Source organism: Antechinus flavipes, chromosome 5, assembly GCF_016432865.1.
Source record: "Antechinus flavipes isolate AdamAnt ecotype Samford, QLD, Australia chromosome 5, AdamAnt_v2, whole genome shotgun sequence".
Lineage (NCBI taxonomy): Eukaryota > Metazoa > Chordata > Mammalia > Dasyuromorphia > Dasyuridae > Antechinus > Antechinus flavipes.
In genome coordinates, this window is record NC_067402.1 from 191,293,828 (window position 1) to 191,313,183 (window position 19,356).

At 38.2% G+C, this 19,356-nt stretch overlaps 1 protein-coding gene across 1 annotated transcript in view; it reads left to right on the plus strand.

Moving 5' to 3' along the window:
• The first annotated feature begins 4,400 nt into the window (after positions 1-4,400).
• Positions 4,401-19,356, plus strand: part of DUSP16 (dual specificity phosphatase 16) — a 101,637-nt gene continuing 86,681 nt past the window's right edge. Inside the window, exon 1 of the mRNA XM_052000099.1 lies at positions 4,401-5,745. The gene's annotated coding sequence lies outside the window, so the exon portion shown is untranslated. The remainder of the gene's footprint in view (positions 5,746-19,356) is intronic.

A 19,356-nucleotide genomic window follows, 5' to 3' on the forward strand; every position in this document is an offset into this window, starting at 1 on the left:
GGTTGCTTTTTCCCTCTTTCATTTATTTTACTTTTGAATTTACAAGCATTTATTTTCTCTCCCTCCCATGTACTCTAAGTTTCAAAGAAAAAAATGTAACAAATATGCATAGATAAGCAAAACAAATTTCCATATTACCTATGACTAAAAATGTGTCTTATTCTGCATCTTGAATCTATTATCTTTCAATCAAAAAGTTGGAAGCATAGATCATCATTTTGTTGATTAGAGTTCTTATCCTTGTGATAAGTCTAATAGTTGCCCACATGTTGCCTCATATTAGGAGATTCACCATGAACCACAAAGATTTGGCATCATATACCACATGGATGTTGAGACTTAAGATTTAACTCTTTTAAAGATAGAGGGTAAGGAATCTTTGGCTTTGGTTCTCTATATTCTTCTTATTTTTCTTCTTTTTCCTCCTCTTCCTTCTCCTCCTCCTCCTCCTCCTCCTCCTCCTCCTCCTTCTTCTTTTTCTTCCTCTTACTATTTTGCTTCCTTGGGAGATGTAGCTATAATTCTCCTCCTCTTTTTGTTCTCTCCCAACTTTTTTTTAACTAACCATGCCAGGAGGAATGCCAAGTAAAACCCTCATAAACATTTAAATGGTAGAAAGTCCTTTAGAAGATCTTTAGGACCTTGCTACCAAACGGTAGTATGTATCCAAACTAATGTTTCTCTTGATATAGTTGTTCTTCTCTTACCCACTTGCTATTCACATGAGTAGGTATAAATACCTCTTCCTTCTCCAATCCTTAGAGATTTGCTTTTCCTAAAAAGAGACAAAACTATTCCCAGAACATAATTGGAACCTTTATATAAGGGCTACCCTTACAATTTTAAAACATTATTATGGGGTCATATGGGCCACTTAAGTAATATAAGCTTGTCTCAGTGGAAAGCATTTAAGGGATAGATTCAGTTTTGTATCTCAATAGCTCTAAATATTTATGAATTTCAAGGATATTAAAACTTATTTTGTGGTTAATAAATGGCAAAAGCATCCTTCCTAATATTTCTATTAGGAGCTTCAAAATCCAAAACCAAGCTATTGTTTTGGAAATTCAGTAACTTTTGGTGATGATCGATCAGTCAAAAAGCATTTATTAAATGCTTACTAAGTGCCAGGAAATGTGCAAAATGCTGGGAATATAAATACAAGCAAAAAGAAAGCTTCTTCATTTACAAATCTTACATCCTAATGGAAGCAGACAATTCATAAAGTGGAATGAGAAGGAGGCTGCCTGGAGAAGTCTAGTTTGCAACTTGTTAAGAAATGAAGGGACCCTTGGCTTCAGAGTCCTCCTTAAATAGAGGCTCCGAGAAGAATCATTCAATGAGAGAATGACTGATGGATGGTATTTGTGGCAGAGAGTATTTCAGAGTTGTGAGTTCCATCTTTGAAGTGTTCTTCTCAGGATGAAAAGGTTCCTGGGATATGATGGAGAAGTTCAGAATTCAAACTAATGAGAAATGAAGAGATAGTTGGTCTGGGTTTCCTCCACAAATGAGGAATGAAGTAGTATTTGCTAATTAGATAAATAATATTCAATGGCTCTCCATTAACTATAGGATAAAATAGAAACTTCCTAGTTTGATATTTTAAGTCCTTCATAATCTTCCTTTACAATCTTATCTGTGGTGATGGCCTAATACAAATTTTCCACTCTACGTAGACATCCTCCTATTGTCCATTAAACTAGCCATACTCGGGGTCACTTTAGTAGCCTTTATTCCCTTGTGTCAAATAATTTTGGAGATTGGGTTCTATATCTTTTAAGGAAAAATTAGCCTAGCTTGCAATGTTGTAAGCTAGCCTAACCTCTATGGCAAGATATTATGAGATGTTGTTTCTTCTACAACACTTAATTAGGTATTAGTTAGTAGTGTTATTCAATTTTTAATGTGTATTTTTCTGAATTGATCAACTAGATTATAAGTCAACCTCTTTCAGCCTCGTTTTTCTTATCTGTAAAGTGGGGACAATGACATCTACCTAATAGAATTGTTATAAGATTCAAAAGAGAATCCGTATGTGTAATTTATTCATATATGTATGTATGTTTATATATACATATACATATTTCTTGGCTCAATATTATTTCACTACATTTATAGACCATGGTTTGTTTAGCCATTTCTTAATTTGTCTCCTTAGTTTCCTTCTGCAAGACCACAAATCTTGGATATCTATATCTATATCTATCTATATACATATATATGTATATATTTACACAAATATATACACATACAATATGTGTATGCTTACATATACACATATATAAATATATACTTTGCACATTTAGATCATGCTTTGCAAATCTTGAAGGCATTACATAAATATTGGCTATGATACTTGATGGCTTTACAACTTCTAAATAATCTCAGTGTGGCTGAAAACACAGAATTTCAGGGATTTGCCTAGTTTTCTACAGCCAGTATATACCAGAGAAGGGTCTTGATACCCATCTCTATACCGGAAATTCCCCTTTCTCCATAGATCCTTCTTTAACCTTTTTTTTGTGTCCTGTCTAACTCTTTGTGACTTCATTTGGGTTTTCTTGGCAAAAATACTAGAGTGGTTTACCATTTCTTTCTCTAGATTATTTGACAGATGAGGAAACTGAGGCAAATGGGGTTAAGTGATTTATCCAGGGTGACACAGCTAAGTGCCTGAGGCCAGATTTGAACTCAGGGAGATGAGTCTTCTTGATTTCAGCCCCACACCCGATCCAGTGTCCCTTCCTCAATCTAATGGATTTGAAATGCATCTGCTTAACAGCTACTTTGTCCAGATGCTCAGAAATGAACAGTGCTGAAGAAAGTCTGAACCAGACTTTAGATCTTTAGCCACAGGGCTCTCTTTGCATATATATCCTTATCCTGGGTGAAGTGAGGTCAAAGAGGCTACAGTGACATCTTCTGGCCACCAGGGGCCGTGGACATGTTGGACGATCTTATGGATCATCTCCTTCCCTTTTTCCCCTGACCTGTCCCCTTTTGTTTTTCTTTTCTTTTCTTCCTACCTACAAAAGGAGCCGAATCAGTCCGAATCTCGATGATTGGCCAATTATAGGCCCCAGCCCAATTCTCTCTTGATCTTTGTTTTCTGAAAGCTCAGAATGAGGGTAAATAGCAATTATTGTTTCTGTTTTGGCCAAAGCCCGGAGGGTCTTCCTCTCCCAGATTGAATTTTTTAATTAAGTAAAAGAGGTCTTTTTTGGGGGGAGGGGGAAGGTTCTCATTTCTTACCTCGCTTTAACCATGGAATGGGCTCTCAGACAAACTGAGCTTAAAAACACGAAAGTCTCCCATTGAACCCAGGGCCACCTCCATTGTGGATCCACATTTTGCCACTGGACTTAAAGGCTGTGGAGGAGGGTCGTGAGACTGGTGACTTTGCACAGCCTTGTCTCACTTAAATCCAAATCATTTGCAAGTCCATTTTTCGACTTCCTGATATTATAGGTCAGAACACTTAGGAAAGAGCCTTGATGTTCTCCCAGGGACTGACTCAGTTGTTACCAAACAAGAACTAATAAGAACCATTTTAGATGGTGTTTTTAAAAGCATAAAACCAAACAATATCCTGATTCCGTTGTTAAGTCTACTGAGCTTCTCAATCCTTTCTCCCATAAAAAAAAAAAAAAAAAAAAAAAAAAAACCTTCAGGGAGTACGCCTATGAATATCATATAACAGAGATGTGATTAAGGCACATTGTAAAGGCCAGTATAATGTTATATGAGCCAGATTTTTCCAGTGCATGAATTCTTGGGGAATAAGTTTGGCTTGATTGGAATCCACCTTATGTCCTAGGGCACCACTTAAAACACTAAATGATACTCTAGTGGTCTGAAAGTATTACTGCACCTTGCAGTAAGTGCCTAATTTACTCTTCGGGATTACTTTAAATGCACAGAGAGAATCTGGCTCACAGAGCATTTCCACTCGCAGTGTGCTTTTCAGGCATTAATCACATCTTTGTTATTTGATATCCATGTGAATACTCCTAAGTAAAAGCAGTTCTTGGTCAAAGTACATTGAAATAAAGCACTGATTATCTGATTGAGTGATTCTCAGTCCTGGGTCTGTGCCATTCCAGCGTGCCTCTAGTTACCCAAGTATCATCATAGAATTGTAAAAACAATAAAAAGTCAATACAAAATCATTTTTATTTATTCTAATTTTTTAAAAAGTATGCTACATCACACTTTTTGGGAGTTTGTGAATACAGAGGACTCATGTTGTAGGTCCAGAAAAACTGTAAATCACTGGTTAAATTTAAAAAGTACCCACCTTGTCAGGTGTATAATTAATGAATTATAATAATTTAAAATATATTATTTACCTTTCCTCCATAAAGCACAGTGACTTGGGAAATCTTGGCTTGGGGGTTTACATTACAAATAGTAGTGGTTTGAGAAGTTTGTCCAGGTTTGTCCTCATGTAAGAAAATTCGAACAGGAAACAGTAACATGTTTGTGTGTTGTTGGTATGAGGGTTTTGTTTGTATTGGGGGGGGAGGATTTTACATTTTGGATTTAGAGATTTAAAAAAAATAAGATTTGGCTACCAAATGTACGAGTTTTCTTAAGCTTCCTTTTCGTTAATGAATCAACTGAAAACATCCTAGGAAAACGAGAATGGTTTTGAGCATAAGGTAAGGAGAAATTTGTTGAACAGCCATCCTATAAAGATCTATTATGGGAAAAGAGCAGGGAGGGAAAGGAAAGCACAGGAGACAAGAAAAGCACCAGGATAGAAAGAAGGAAAGGAGAAAGGGAATGAAGGAGAGAGGAAGAGAGGGAGGAGGGAAGGGGAAAAAAAAAAAGAAAGAGGCGGGAACTAGAGGGAGAAAGAAGGAAGGAGTGAGGAGCGACTTATTTGAATAGCGCCTCATTGTGCAGCCAGGCTCCTCCCAGCTGCCGCTTCGGAACCTACTTGTGAATCAGCCGAATGCAAGGAGGGAGAACGTAATTCTATGCCTTGCACAGATGACAGAGAGCAGAAGAAACACTGTTCTACTATTAAGCATGGAACATTAGACCTAATAAAAGCCGGGTTCGGGTCACTGGGATGGAGGAGCTGGAGCTGCTGTCTCCAAGCCTGGCTCCCGACTCTCCCACTTCGCTCTCTTCCTCCGCCTGTCTCCTCCTTTCCCCGGGGCTCTGCTGAGTTCATTCACTGGGATTGGTTTCAAATGACGCCATCGCTTTATTTTTAAACCAATGACCTCATCCTAGCTTGAAGTTTCCTGACCAGCGACTCTTTCTCTTTTCCCCCAACCCTCCCCCTCCCCCCTGCCTTTTCCCCCACTTCTGTGTATCCCTGCTTTTTTGGGGGGGAGGGAGATTTAATTATTTTAGAGAAAAAACTATTATTATTCATCTTTCTCCCCCTTTCACTTTCTCCTCAAGTGTCTTTTCCTCCCGAAGTTTTTCATCCTTTTAGACTTTTTTTTTTTTTAACTCAAGGCAGGTTGGGGGTGGGAGAAGAAGAGTTGCAAATTTCCTCTCCTAACCCTCCCATCGCTAAGCTTCGGAGAAGGAGAAGATAATAGAGAGAAGAGGAGGAGGAGGAGGAGGAAGAGGGGAGGAGGAGGAGAGAAGCCGGGCCAGCGTTGGCGGCGGCGGCGGTGGCTGCTCCTCGGAAGGGGAAGAGCCCCCGGGAGACGGACGCGAGTGACAACTTTCGTTTCTTCCCGGGCAAGCGAGGGGAGCGCAAAAGAGAGGTGGGGAAAAGTAAGTGGGGTGCTGAGTTGGGTCGGTTTTTTCTTAAGTCAGGCGGCCGAGGGGTGAGCGGAGGCGCCGCAGGGGGCCCCGGCCCAGGGACGGCCCCCCTCCCCGGCCGGGGACCCCGGGAGCAGCAGTGCGCCCCGGCTCACCGCGCGGGCCCAGCCTGCGCAGCGCAGCGCAGCGTGGACACCTCGGGACGGGCGGCCGGCGCGGCTGCTACTCTCTTGGGGCTTTCATTCACTTTTTCCCTACCCCTAGCCACAGCTTTTAGAGGGGAGGGATGGTCTTGGGACCGGGAGGAATCCGTAGGCCTCTACTGGGGGGGTCGGGGGGGTACTCCGGTGAAGAGGAGCAGCAGTTCCAGGAGTTGGGGTAGGGGTCGGCGCGCGGGGCGAGGAGGAGCCGGGGGGTCGCCGCCCCTCGCCCGCGATCCCCTCAGAGCTCGCTGCTCGCGCCCAGCCGGGAGGCGCCGCTGCCCCTCAGGGGGGGCGGCCCGGGCGGCGCTGCTCATTTCCAGGCACGCCACTTTGCCCCGCGCCTCGCGCTCCTGCCGGGCTAACGTGCTTTGGCTACCGGGGCTGGGGGCATTCAGGGTTCTAGCAAACGCGTCTCTGTTCCTCGGGCGAATCGCGCGTGGGCTTGGGTAGAAAGAGGGCAGTGACATTTCCCTCTCTGGCCTGGGGTCGCGCTTTGGAGGGACGGGAGCCTCAGGTGGCCAGCTTCTGGGGATCCGGCTGCAGTTTATGTAACAATAACAGTGACTCACTTTTCTCTAACCCTTTGAGATCGGCCGAGCTCTTTCCTCACCTCCTCCCCGCCCTCCGCGGAATACTAATTCAGGATTTAATCAATTCTTCCACAAGCCTAGGTTGAGGGCCTACTGTGTGCCGGCACCCGGCTAGGCTCTGGGGGCGCCAGGATTGAAAACAAGCCGAGCACACTCGTGCAGTTCACGTTCTGTGGAGGACCTTGGAGGCAAAAAAGAAAATATAAAATATTTGCAATATAAAAACAAAGTAATGGGGAGGGGGGGAAGATGTATTGACTGCTGGGATCTAGGTGGGCTGCCTGTGATGGGAGGCGGGGGGCGCCACTGTAGCAGCTCTGGGCTTCAGATTAGGCGGAGTGTAGGAGGTGGCATTTAAAGTAAAACTTTGAAGGTAAAGAGGAATTCTCCGGCGGAGATAGCGCATTTCAGCCATAGGGGATAGACCTCGTGTACAAAGGCACGGAGGTGGGAGATGGGTAATTTGGCTTGGAGCAAAGACTGCCTGAAAGGGAATAACGTTATAATTCCGGAAAAGTAACGTGGAACTAGGTATCTCCCAGAGCTAAGCAGAGAAGCTTGTGTTCTAGAGAAAGATATTTTTATTTAGAACCAATGAAGAAGCAAAGGAGTTTGGCTTTAATGTTTAGTTTATTCTTGATGGAAACTGTTAACTTTGGAAAAAATAAAAGTGAGCATTTTTAAAAAGAATAAACATTTTGCTGTAACAAGATCTTTTCAAAAAGTTTGTTGATAACCTGCTCCTCACAGCAATTTGTGAGTTAGGTAGTATATTATTTCATTTAAATTATTTTAATTGCCAGGGGCTAACATCTTTGATTTCGTACTCAGCAGATATGACTTCCGAATTTTTTTTTTTTTAAAGAAATCTCAGTGGAGGAAAGATGGAGACAGCCTGTTGTATAACCTGATTTGGAGAGTGTTCTGGGTCACCAGTTAAAACTCTACTCTCTTGAGCCTATAAGAAAATGCCGGACATAACCTTTGAAACCCTTTGCTTCTCCAAGATTCATCCCCACTGCCACTTTGTGGTGATTTCTCATTTTGCCCATAAAAATGAAGAAAACTCATTCAGAAAATGGTCAGACATTTTGTCTTGCTAATTTTTTTTTTTTTTTTTTAGTAGAACTTCATTTTCTAGAGGAGGACATGCTGGGAAAAGAATGCCTATTTGTATGTTGGGAATTTATAGGGTTGACTGTGTGTATCGTGGAAATATAACTTTTTCTTGAAAGTATGAAAGAGTGCTTCCTTCATCTTTGGTCAGGAAAACAATCATTTTTCCTATTTCAAGTTCTAACTGAATTAACCATATTAACAAATTGACTCAAACCCAGATTTACATGTCAGTTGATCAGTGTGGTTTTTTTCCTTAATCCCCCCCAAAAAATCTGTGGGTGTGAAATTTAGGTAGTCATAATCAAGAAAAACCTGCTGACTTTGTAAATGGCAAAAGTGGCAGTGAGAAATTAATTAAATTTCTTTATCAAGAAACTGTTGGCAAAACATTGACCACACACTTTTATATTTGTCAAAAAAGCATTTTTCTTCAAACTTATGAAATTTATCAAGTAGTTTATATGGAATGTTAATATTTAAAAATTTTTATTACATTTATTTTGAGTTGCAGCAGGCTTAAAATATGTTCCCTAAATAAGATTTACAGAATCATTCTAACTGAATAGACTAAAAATACATAGGGCAAATAACAATAATTTGAAACCGGAGTTCTTGTTTCTGCTAATAAAATAAATAAAAACAAAAAGTAATGACTTTATGTTGACAAAGTCAGTCCATATACCGGCAGTGTAAAATTGGAGTTTAATCTATCATTTTACTAATATGATATAGAAAATTTTTCAAACTGTGAGCAATGAGAAAGTAACTAAAAGTTGAATATATAGTCTTTGGTCTTAGAAATACACATATTTTATTTGGGTGTTTATATTCCAGCTCTTGGAATATTGCTGTTCCAATAAAATATTGTGTTGGGAGAGGGGAGGGAAAACAGAAGGGTAGAGTTTCACAGTTCTACCATCCTCTGGACTGAATGATGGTGGATTCTTGTTTTTTGTTGTAAAGATTCAATTTAATTTAATAATAATTCATTAAGCATCTATTAAATCATTGTGCTAGGTGATAGGGATACAAGGACATATCAGAATCTGGCCTCAGGGAGTTTGAATTCTGACTGGGGGATTGAACAGGTACAGATAAATAAATACAAGATAATTTCAGATGTTACCTGTCCTGAGGCTTGAAGGAATTCTAGGAATTCTGGGAGCTGAAGTCAGGAGGGAATGCATTTTAGACAGGGGATCTAGATATGGAAGTTAACTGGTAAAAGGGATGGAGTAATGCTTATTGAATTTATTTTATGTAAAGCCAGTAATTTTGGATTTTGTCTTTTCAAAGCCTTCCTGGAATCATCTGGAAAATCTCTGGAGGATCCTTTATTATTTCTTTACCATTTTTTACCTTCTTCCTTTACCTCTTTACTTCCTTTTGACCCTCAGTTTTTTTCTCTTTTAAATTCTAAAACTGTGTCTGACTATAGTTTTGGGTTTGAGTTGATGCCAAGGTCGGATTTAAGAACAGGACCCAGAGTGGCTGCTGGCCTTGGTCAGTGACTGGGAGCAGAGCCAGCTTTGGCGTTTTGGGTTTGTTTTGCTGTTGTGATATCTTCCTCTTCTCATTTCCTCCAGTTTTTTAAAATTGCTTATGCTGAGAATTTAATGGAGCTGAGCAGGTGTGTAATATGGAATGGTCGTGATCAAATAAACTTAAGGAGATGTCTAGCATTCAACTTATTCAACCAATAATAATTTCAGTTTGGGATTCATAATTGATCCTTGATAAAGTGTAATTTCTGTTGGAAAAACTGTGTTTTCCTGGATTATCAGGTAAAGTTATTGTAGTTTTTCTCACTTAAGTTCTCTAAATTACGGCCCAGGAAATCATGTGGCATACAGAAGTATAAGTTTTAGTGTTTACATGCTTGGGCTTGGAAGAAAGGTTTTTGACAATAAAACTATAAACCAATTTAACAAAATGATTGAGATAAAACACCCAGAAAAAAAGTCAAATACCTGAGAAAAATGACATTTTAAGAAAGATCTATATAATGACAAGATTGTCTTCTATTTCCCTTCTGCTCTGACTTCCTGTGATTATATTAGACAGATGGAGGGAACTGGGCAAAAAGACTCATCATAATGTAAAGAAAGTTCTTATTTTCTACTTTTTTGATTATTTATGACAAACTCTTAGTTCCCTGTTACTTCCTTTGCCCCAAGCATCCTTCTGGACAATATCCTCCTCCTATTAATTTGAACACCTGTTAATGGTCTAATCAGAATATATGTAGGTAAATATGGTAAGGAGAAAAATATTAAACTTCAAACCTATTACATTATATAAGTAAGGATATCGTAAGATAGCCCCAGCTGGATTTTATGAATTCAAGACACCAGGCCCAGATGAATCTTGCTTCACACAAGTAGACTGGACCTCTATGTAAATGGATTCCTTATGTAATTCGAATTTGCCCTGGATGTGGGAAAGGGAGGGAGAAAGGCAGGAAGGGAGGCCGGCACACCATTCAAGGACATGTGGGGGCCAGGGACTGAGAAGGGACAACATTGTCTGGTGGCCAGCCACGTGGGGGGCCTGACCTCAGAGGAAGAAGGGGGAGGAGGGCCAGACAGGGACATAGACAGGTGGGGGCTGGGGAACGATACTGGGTACCACAGCAATGATGGGGAAAACCACTCAGTGGCCAACAGGCAGTAGGGTGGCCCGATTATTAAGAGTGCTGTGATTGAATGAATATAGAAGGAAAACCGTCACTGTTCTCAAGAAGCTTACATTCTAATAGAGGAGACCACAAGTGAATGATTGCAAGGAAAGGCATTTTAATCTGGGAAAGCACAGGGACAAAGTGAGTAGAATAACTGGGCAGTTAGGTTACCTTTTCCTTCCAGAAACCATGGTAGGGTTAGTTAGATTACAGTTCCCAGATCTTGTAGCTGAGTTAGAAAATGACTAGAGGGTTTTATCCGGGTCTTTGCCCAGCTAAATAATGAGGAGTTACCAATCAGCATAGCCCAGTAGCAGGACAGGATTTCCATAACACAGTCTCTGAAAGTCCAGTGGGAAGATGTCAGAGCGGGGGTGACAGGTTGGGAAATGCCTGCCATAGAGAATATTGTCACATCTGGGACTTAACAGAGAAGTTAATGTTTATAAGCCATCTAAAACCAGTGTAATTTTTAACAACTATTGTCCCCTTCTCTGCTACTGCATTACTGCAGAAATGCAGACTTCTTTTTCTTTTCTTTTCTTTTTTGTTTATTTTGTTTTATTTCATGAGTTTCCATGTTCAAAGAATTCTTCACTAAGTGACCAGTCTGATTGGGGATGAGTTGCTGGGTACTTAGCCAGACTGGTCCTTGGAAAGCAGACCAAATCTGTTGCCAGGACCAAACTTGAAATTTTTTTCTTTGAAGGCTATTGCAGTAGCCTCCTAATTGATTGCTGCTTTAAATCTGTCCTCATTCTCTCTGATCAGGCTACCATAGAGATTTTCTAAAGATCAGGTTAGCCATTTCACTTTCCCTGAATGTGTCATGCTACCTCTAAGATGAAATATAGATCTTATTTGGCCTCTTAGGCACTTTACAACTCGGTCCTTTCCTTAACTTTGTTTGGTCTTCTTGAATCTTTATCCCCTTCTTGCATACAGTTCATTCATAGTAGCTTACTTGATGTTCCTTATATATAGTTCTCCATCCACCATTTCTGTGCCTTTGCATTTTCCCATGACTGTAATTCTTCCTTTATCTCTCTTCTTTTTTTTTTTTTTTTTTTTTTACCTCCCTTCTCTGATTTTCTTCAAAAAACAATTCAAATGCCACTTTCTGCAAGAGGCCTTTGCTGGCCCCATCCCCAACCTCCAGTGTTTTCATCTGTAAGGTTACCATATATCTACTTTATATGTCTCTTATAGTTATTTATATAGTAATTATCTCTTTCCTTAGAATGTAAGCTTTACTTATTCTTTTGTATCTTCAGAGCTTATCTTGGTGCCTGACACATAGAAATGACACTCCTAAATGTTCCTATGTTTGATTGAGAACCCCAAGGCCAAATGCTTGATGTAATGAAGCCCTTGAGAGGAAGACTTTGTGGAGAATCTGTAGCTAAATGAAAGGGTGGCTTACTTCCTCTTGGAAAGGAGAGTTGGTTTTATCATACATCCAAATGCAACAAGAAATATTTTCTGGAACACTTGGTTATCTCATACATAACACAGTGATCATTATACACTTTTTCAAAGGGATCACCACAAAGATAATTTCAGCTGGGACATCAATATGTGATGAAAGAGAGAAATTTTAGGAAAAACTATATAAGACTTTAAAAATTAAATCAACTCATGCTTTTGTACTTAGTATACTTGTGTGGGCATAGGGAAGAATGATAAAAATATGTTGTGAAAGCATGGTTAAGGAATAAGAAACAAGAGATTCTTTGATCTTGTATCATGTGATACAAGAAACCAGAGGCTTAGAGACTGACTACATACAGAAGCCTCTTCCATGTATATATGTGTATATGTGTATGTGTGTGTGTATATATATATATATATATATATATATATATATATATATATATGCATATGTGATTTCTTCAAGAAGGATCATGACCAAAATTATTGATTACTAATGAATTAATTTCTGGGTCAGCTATCTGTACAGTTATTCCTTCCACGTTTTAGGGGAAGAACAAGATGTTAGGAGTGAGCCCTGAGATCTAGAGAATTCCTGTAAAAGTTTTTGACCCTGCCCTTTGTATCAGAAAAGTCTGAATTATTATGGTGTTAAAAAAATAAATGTGTTGTGATTACACAATACTCTACATGTGTCTTATACATTTCTCAGTTTCTCAGCTTTTTTTGTGTTTTCTGCTGGCCAGTGTCATCTCTGGCTTTCACAAAACTTCCCCCCAAATTCCCATTTAATTTCTTATGCTTACTTGCAATATATTAAAACTGGAATGCGGAAAATTGTGGAAGATATAACCATATAGTAAAGACATATATAGTAAAGAGAAAAGAAGAAAAATGTTAATTTAGAAGGAAGAATAAAAATGATAAACTATGGTATTATGCAAATGATTTATCTCCAACCTGACCTATTTAAATAAGTGATTTGTTACTGAAGAATGGGGAAATGAATAAATGAAAAGTCATTGACAGATTTTCACTATTTCATAAGGAAATTTAGTTTACATAAATTAAATCTTATAGTAAGGAGAATAGAAAAGCCCAGAAACTATGTTAATTAGCAAAAGTTTGGGTCTCCTTGTTAAGCAGAGAGTTACCAACCAAGGGCAAGGATAATTTAAAATATAAACTCAGTGGTAAAATACTGTGAATAAGGAAGCATAGAAGATTATGAGTAGTGTTGCCTCAAAAAAAGTGGAAGGTAATAGTTAATTGACAACTTGACAGGAGACCCCAATTAATCCAGGTCATCTCTAAGACAAAAAATGAAAAAGTCTTAATAATAATTTTTTATAAAAAATTACTTTCTCCATGAATCATATTAGAACCATATTTGGACTCTTAATATCCCCTGCATGAGAAAGCAAAGAAAAAGATGGAAATTAAATTTGGACTAGATTAATATGCATACTGAGGTCTGTATGAAGGGTATTGAAAAATATATCCTTAAAGTATCTGAAAGAGGAGTGAGTGCTAAGAGTGGAGAAAAAATATTAGGCATTATTATTACTGGAAAAAAATACAGCAAACAAAATATCTTTGACTAATGAGCCATGACCACTTTGCTGTCTCTGTAAGATTTTTTATTAGAATAATCAAGCAATCAAATGACAAGTTTTTATTAAGCCTACAAGTGTGCTAAATGTAGGACATTTAAGTCAATTCATGTCAACAAGCTTTTATTAAGAGCCTGCTATGTAGTAGGCACTGAGAATTTTTTGTAAGAAGGGAAAAAAAGAAGTAGACCTACAAGATAAGTTTAATTGGATTAATTGGAGATCATCTTAAAAGGAAGATACCAATATCAAGGACAGTACTCTAGCTAGTACTTTAAGGAAATCATGGGAGGCCAAAAGACAGTGATAAAGAGGAAGACAATCTAGGGTGAGGGTGAGGGAACATTCTATAAAAATGTTCCAACAAGAGGGAGATGGAATATCTTATACAATGAACAGCTGGGAGGCTTGTATAGAATATGAGGAAGGTAGTAAAGTGTAAGATTAGAAAGTAGAAAGAGACCATATAATGAAAGACTTTAAACACCAAATAGAGGTTATTACAGAGCCATTGAAATGTAGACAAAGACAGAGAGAAATCAGACCTGTGCGTTATTTTTTCTATCTAATAATATTTTGTTTTTTCCAATTACATGTAAAGACAATTTTTCAACATTCACTTTTCTTTTTAATTTTAAATTCTACTTTTTTAGGTTATATATGTAAATTCATTTTTTTTTTACATATTTCCATATGAATCACGATGGAGAGAAAAATCAGAACAAAAGGGAAAAACCATGAAAAAAATAGGTGAAAATAGTATATTTTGGTCTGCATTCAGTCTCCATAGTTCTCTCTGGATGAGATGGCATTTTCCATCCAAAATTTATTGGAATTGCTTGGATCACTGAATTGCTGAGAAGAGCTAAGTCTGTCATAGTTGATCATCTTGCTATTGCTGTGTACAATGTTTTTCTGGTTCTGCTTGTTTTACTCAGCATCAGTTCATGGAAGTCTTTCCAGACTTTTCTGATATGGACCTGTTCATCATTTCTTATAGAACGATAATCCATTACTTTCATAAACTATATCTTATTCAGTCATTTCCCAAGTGATGGGCATCCACTCATTTTCCTATTCTTTGTCACTGCAAAAAGAACCACTATCAATATTTGCATACAAGTAGGGTTTTTTTTTTTTGGCATAAATGGGTCCTTTTCCTTCTTTTTTGATCTCCTTGGAATACAGACCTAGTAGTGACACTGCTGGATCAAAGGGTATGCACAATTTTATAGCTCTTTGGGAAAAATTCCAAATTGCTCTCTAGAATCAATATTCACTTTTATAAGATTTTGAGCTCTACATTTTTCTCCCTTCCCCCTCCCCAAGATGGCAAGCAATCTGATAAAGGTTGTACTTATACAGGAGGAAGATCCAGCAAAGGAGACTGAAAAAGAAGAGATCAGACAGGCAGGAGGAGAACCAGGAAAACTTAGAGAGAAGAAAGTCTCAAGAAGAAGGTTATTCATAGTGGCAAAGATGGCCAAGAAGTCAGGAAGGACTGAGAAGAGGCTCTGAGGAGTGACAATTAAGAGGTCATTATGGCATTGGAGGGAACAGTTTCAGGTGAATGAGATTGGAAACCAAACTGCAGGGAGTTTTTGGTTTCTTACTTTACCATTTAATGCCTCCTCCATCCTGAGGATCTGAGCTAGGTTTCTGCCTAGAGGAAACACTAAGGGGAAGGAACTGGTGCCATCTGGGTTACCAATTCTATTGGACATGATCTTTCCTCCCAAAGAGTTTTTATTATTATTTTATTATTTATTTATTATTTTAATTTAGTTGCTCTCTTTTTAAATTTTCGCATGGATCGGCGGATTTGGTATCTGCTTCCTCCTGTGGGACGTGGTAGCATCCAGCTTGTTACTGCTGTGGGAATACCAGAAAGGGATCCCCCTAAATCTGTGAGGTTTCTGGCACTGGCCAAGCCCACCATGCTGCTTGGTTTGGAGGGTGGGAATGCTAGGTGGGAGATGGAAATAGTACAGTTGCATTGTTTTGTGAGGTTTTTACCTTGTGTGGCACTTCTGTCTTACAAATTATTTCCATCTGCTTATCTTGTGGTTTTAGTTGAGTTTTTCTGTATTTGAGGCTTAATGGCTCTTTTCTGAGGTTTCTGGGTTGAAGATGTTTGCAGAAAGCAACCTGACACTCAGATGATTCCTAATTCCTCATTTTATAAGGAATGGTACCTGTAAACCCACGATAGAAATGAACCCACTGTTAAATTAATTATTTACAGATATTATGCTTCTTCATGTATTTAGACTTCACCAAATGTTTAACTACTCACTATGTTCAAGGCATCCTGCTAGACTATAGGAAAACAAATAAAAGAATAGTAATCCTTCTTTCAGATAGATGGGGGTGCAGTAGATACAGTGCTAGTCCTGGAGTTAGGAAGAACTGAATTCAAATCCAAGCTTAGATACTTATCTATCTATCTATCTATGGTATTTTTTTTTTTGCTTTTGTTTTTAATTTTTTAATTAAAGCTTTTTCTTAAAAAAAAAAAAAATCTGGGCAGCTAGGTGGTGCAGTGGATAGAGCATCAGCCCCTGAAGTCAGGAGGATCTGAGTTCAAATGTGTCTCAAATACATAACAATTCCTAGCTGTGTGACCCTGGGCAAGTCACTTAATCTCAATTGCCTCAGGAGAAAAAAAAAAGTTTTTTTTATTTTCAAAACATACATAAATAACTGTTAACATTCACCCTTGCAAAACCTTGTGTCCCATATTATTTTTTCCTCCTTTCTCCCATCCCCTCTCTTAAAGGCAATATATGTTAAACATATACAATTCTTCTATACATATTTCCACAATTGTCATGCTGTACAAAAAATTAAATCAGATCAAAAAGGGGGAAAAAATGAGAAAGAAAACAAAATGCAAGTAAACTACAACAAAAAAGTGAAAATACAACAACGTGATCCATACTCAGTCCCTAGAATCCACTCTCTGAGTGCAGATGGCTCTCTTCATCACAAGACCATTGGAAGTGGCCTGAATCACCTCACAGTCGAAAAGAGTCACATCCATCAGAATTGATCATTGTATCATCTAATTGTTTATGTGTATGATATTCAGACACTTATTTAGCTATGTGACTTTGAGCAAGGAACATAACTTCTAGAGATCTGCCTCATCTGCAAAAAGGGATAATAATAGCACCTCCCTTTCCAGAGTTGTTATGAGGATCAAGTGAGGCAATAAATAACATAAATGTTAATGATAATTAAAATGAAAAATAAATAATAAATGAGATAATAAATTGCAAAGCCCTTAGCTCAGTGTCTGGCAAAAGGAGTTTTTAAATAAATGCTTATTTCCTCTTCCTTCAGGGAGCATAGTTTCTTTCTACTAATTAGATTCTACCTTTACATAGCTAAGTAAATGTAAGGTGAATTGAGGAGAAACATGGAGGAGTTCTGGGCAGGCTTCACAGTGGAGGTGGCATCTGAAAAGAGCCCTGAAGGAAGATAAGGATTCTGAAAAATAGGTAGAGGAGGGGGAGGGAGACAGATGAGGAGAAAGGAGGTAGGGGAAGAGAGAGACAGAGAAGAGAAAGACAAGGAGACAGAACAGAGAGAGACAGGGAAGAGAGACAAAAAGACAGGGACAAAGAGAGAAAGAGATAGAGACAGAAGAGAGACAGAGACAAAAGAGACCAACAGAGGAAGACAGAAGGCAGAGAGGAGAAAGGAATAGAGAAAGAAACAAGAGAATAGAGGGAAAGAGCTCCCATTCTGGGCATTCTAAGACTTGAGTGAATCCACAGACAGGAGATGACATGTTCGGTTTGGAGAACAGTTCCTTGTCTGTTTGACTGCACTGCAGAGCTCTTGTGAAATAAGGCTGGAAAGGTAGATTGAAGCCAGATTGTGTAAGGCCTTAAATGCCAGGCCGAGGAATCTGTATTTTATCTCAGAGGCAGTCCAAAGCCACTGAAAGCTTTGACGGGGGAAATGACCTGGTTAATCTTGTACATTAGGAATATGTTGTTTGGGGAGTTCTGTGGAGGATGATTGAGGTGGGACTCGTGCTGAAAGGAGGGAGCCTGGGAAGCTGTTGGAGTACTTCAGGCAGGAGTTCATTAAAACTTGAATTATATTGATCTGTGCCAGTGGAGAGAACAGGACTGAGATTGTAGCGAGAAACTGATGGGACTTGGCAGCCTGATGACTCTCTCCGTGGGTTGTTAAAGAGAGAAAAGGGAAGACTTGAAAATGATTCTTGGGTTGTGACCTGGATGATTGAAGAGGATGCAGTGGTACCTTGATAAGAAATAGGAAACTCAGGGATTGGGCAAGTTTAGAGGCAAAAAGGGTGAATCCATATTGGATATGTTGAGTTTGAAGTAAAAAGAGCAATAGATGAATTAGAGGAGATGGCTTCAAATCCAGTCTTAGTAATGATATTTGTAATATTGAGCAAGTTATTTAATCTCTTAAGTCCCTGGTTTTCTAATCTACAAAATGAGGGTGGGAAGAGAGTTAAATTATATATATATATATATATATATATATATATATATATATATATATATATATATATATATATATACACACACACACACACACACACAACACACACACACACACACACCTTATGTTTCTTTTGGCTCTAAATCCTGTACTGTAAACCTCTGACTTATTTCATATTAATCCTCTTTACCATGGCCTTTGAGGCAGCATTTATTAATCACCTATATTATGTGCCAGCTACTACTAGGTACTGGCAATACAAATATAAAAACCAAATTACTTTTGACTTCAGTAATCTTATATTTTGTCAGAAGAAATAACCCTTAATAAGTGCAAAATGATTTTTTAAAGTGGGAAATATTTATATCATGGCAGAGTGTAGTAGTAGGTAGAGAGTTAGCCTCGAAACTGATGAAAAGCAAAAAGTCAAACCAACAAAATATTCACAATGATTTCCACAGTGTAAATGGAAAGAACACCAAAAAATGGAATGCTGTGTAATTATAGGATCTTGACCTCAGAAAGAGAAAGAAAGAATTTACCTCATTTATTTTGGGTATATATATATATATATATATATATATATTATACATATATATATTATATATATATATAAAATAAGTAATAATTATTAGCATATGGTATAATAAATTAATGCATTTTAATATTATATACATATATACACACATATATTTTTTGTTGTGCTTAGTTATATCTGACTTTTTTTTACTTCACTTGGGGTTTTCTTGGCAAAGATTCTGGAGTAGTTTGTCATTTCCTTTTGTAGCTCATTTTTACAGATAAAACTAAGGTAAACAGGGTAAAGTGACTTGTCAAGGTCACACAGCTACTTAAGTGTTCAAGACCAGATTTGAACTCATGAACATGATTCCAAGATCAGCACTCACCACACAGTATATACTGTACCACCTAAATACTTAAAAAATGTGTGTGTGTGTGTGTGTGTGTGTGTGTGTGTGTGTGTGTGTATTTTAGAGGTCGTATTTGATCCCACATCTTTCTGACTGAGGCTGGCTGACTTTCTTCACTGTGATGACAGTGCTTTGTATGTGCTTGTGGATTTATTAATTTGTATGTCCAACACCTGGCACATTATCAATTTTTTATTGAATGGAATATGACTTTAATTGTTTTTATTGATGGGAGGCTCCTTTAAAACAGCTAATGAGTTACCATTTGATTTTACTGCCACAAAAGGGTCAAACTATCACTGTCAGTGAAACTATTTTTCTTTTAACAAATCCTTTGAAGTGACTAGCAATTGCTTTCATTTTTGATTTTGTGAATGAGTACAAGTCATCAGTAATGTAAATATTTGATTTGATAATTTCTTTATGATCCTCATTGAAGAACTTGTACAGGAAAACCTTCAACCCTTCTTTCCCATATACCACCAAAAATCTTAAAATAAAAAGAACTAAAGCACTGTTGATTCAGTTGAAGGATTTGAGCTTCAAGATGGCTGTTAGTGGCAGTCC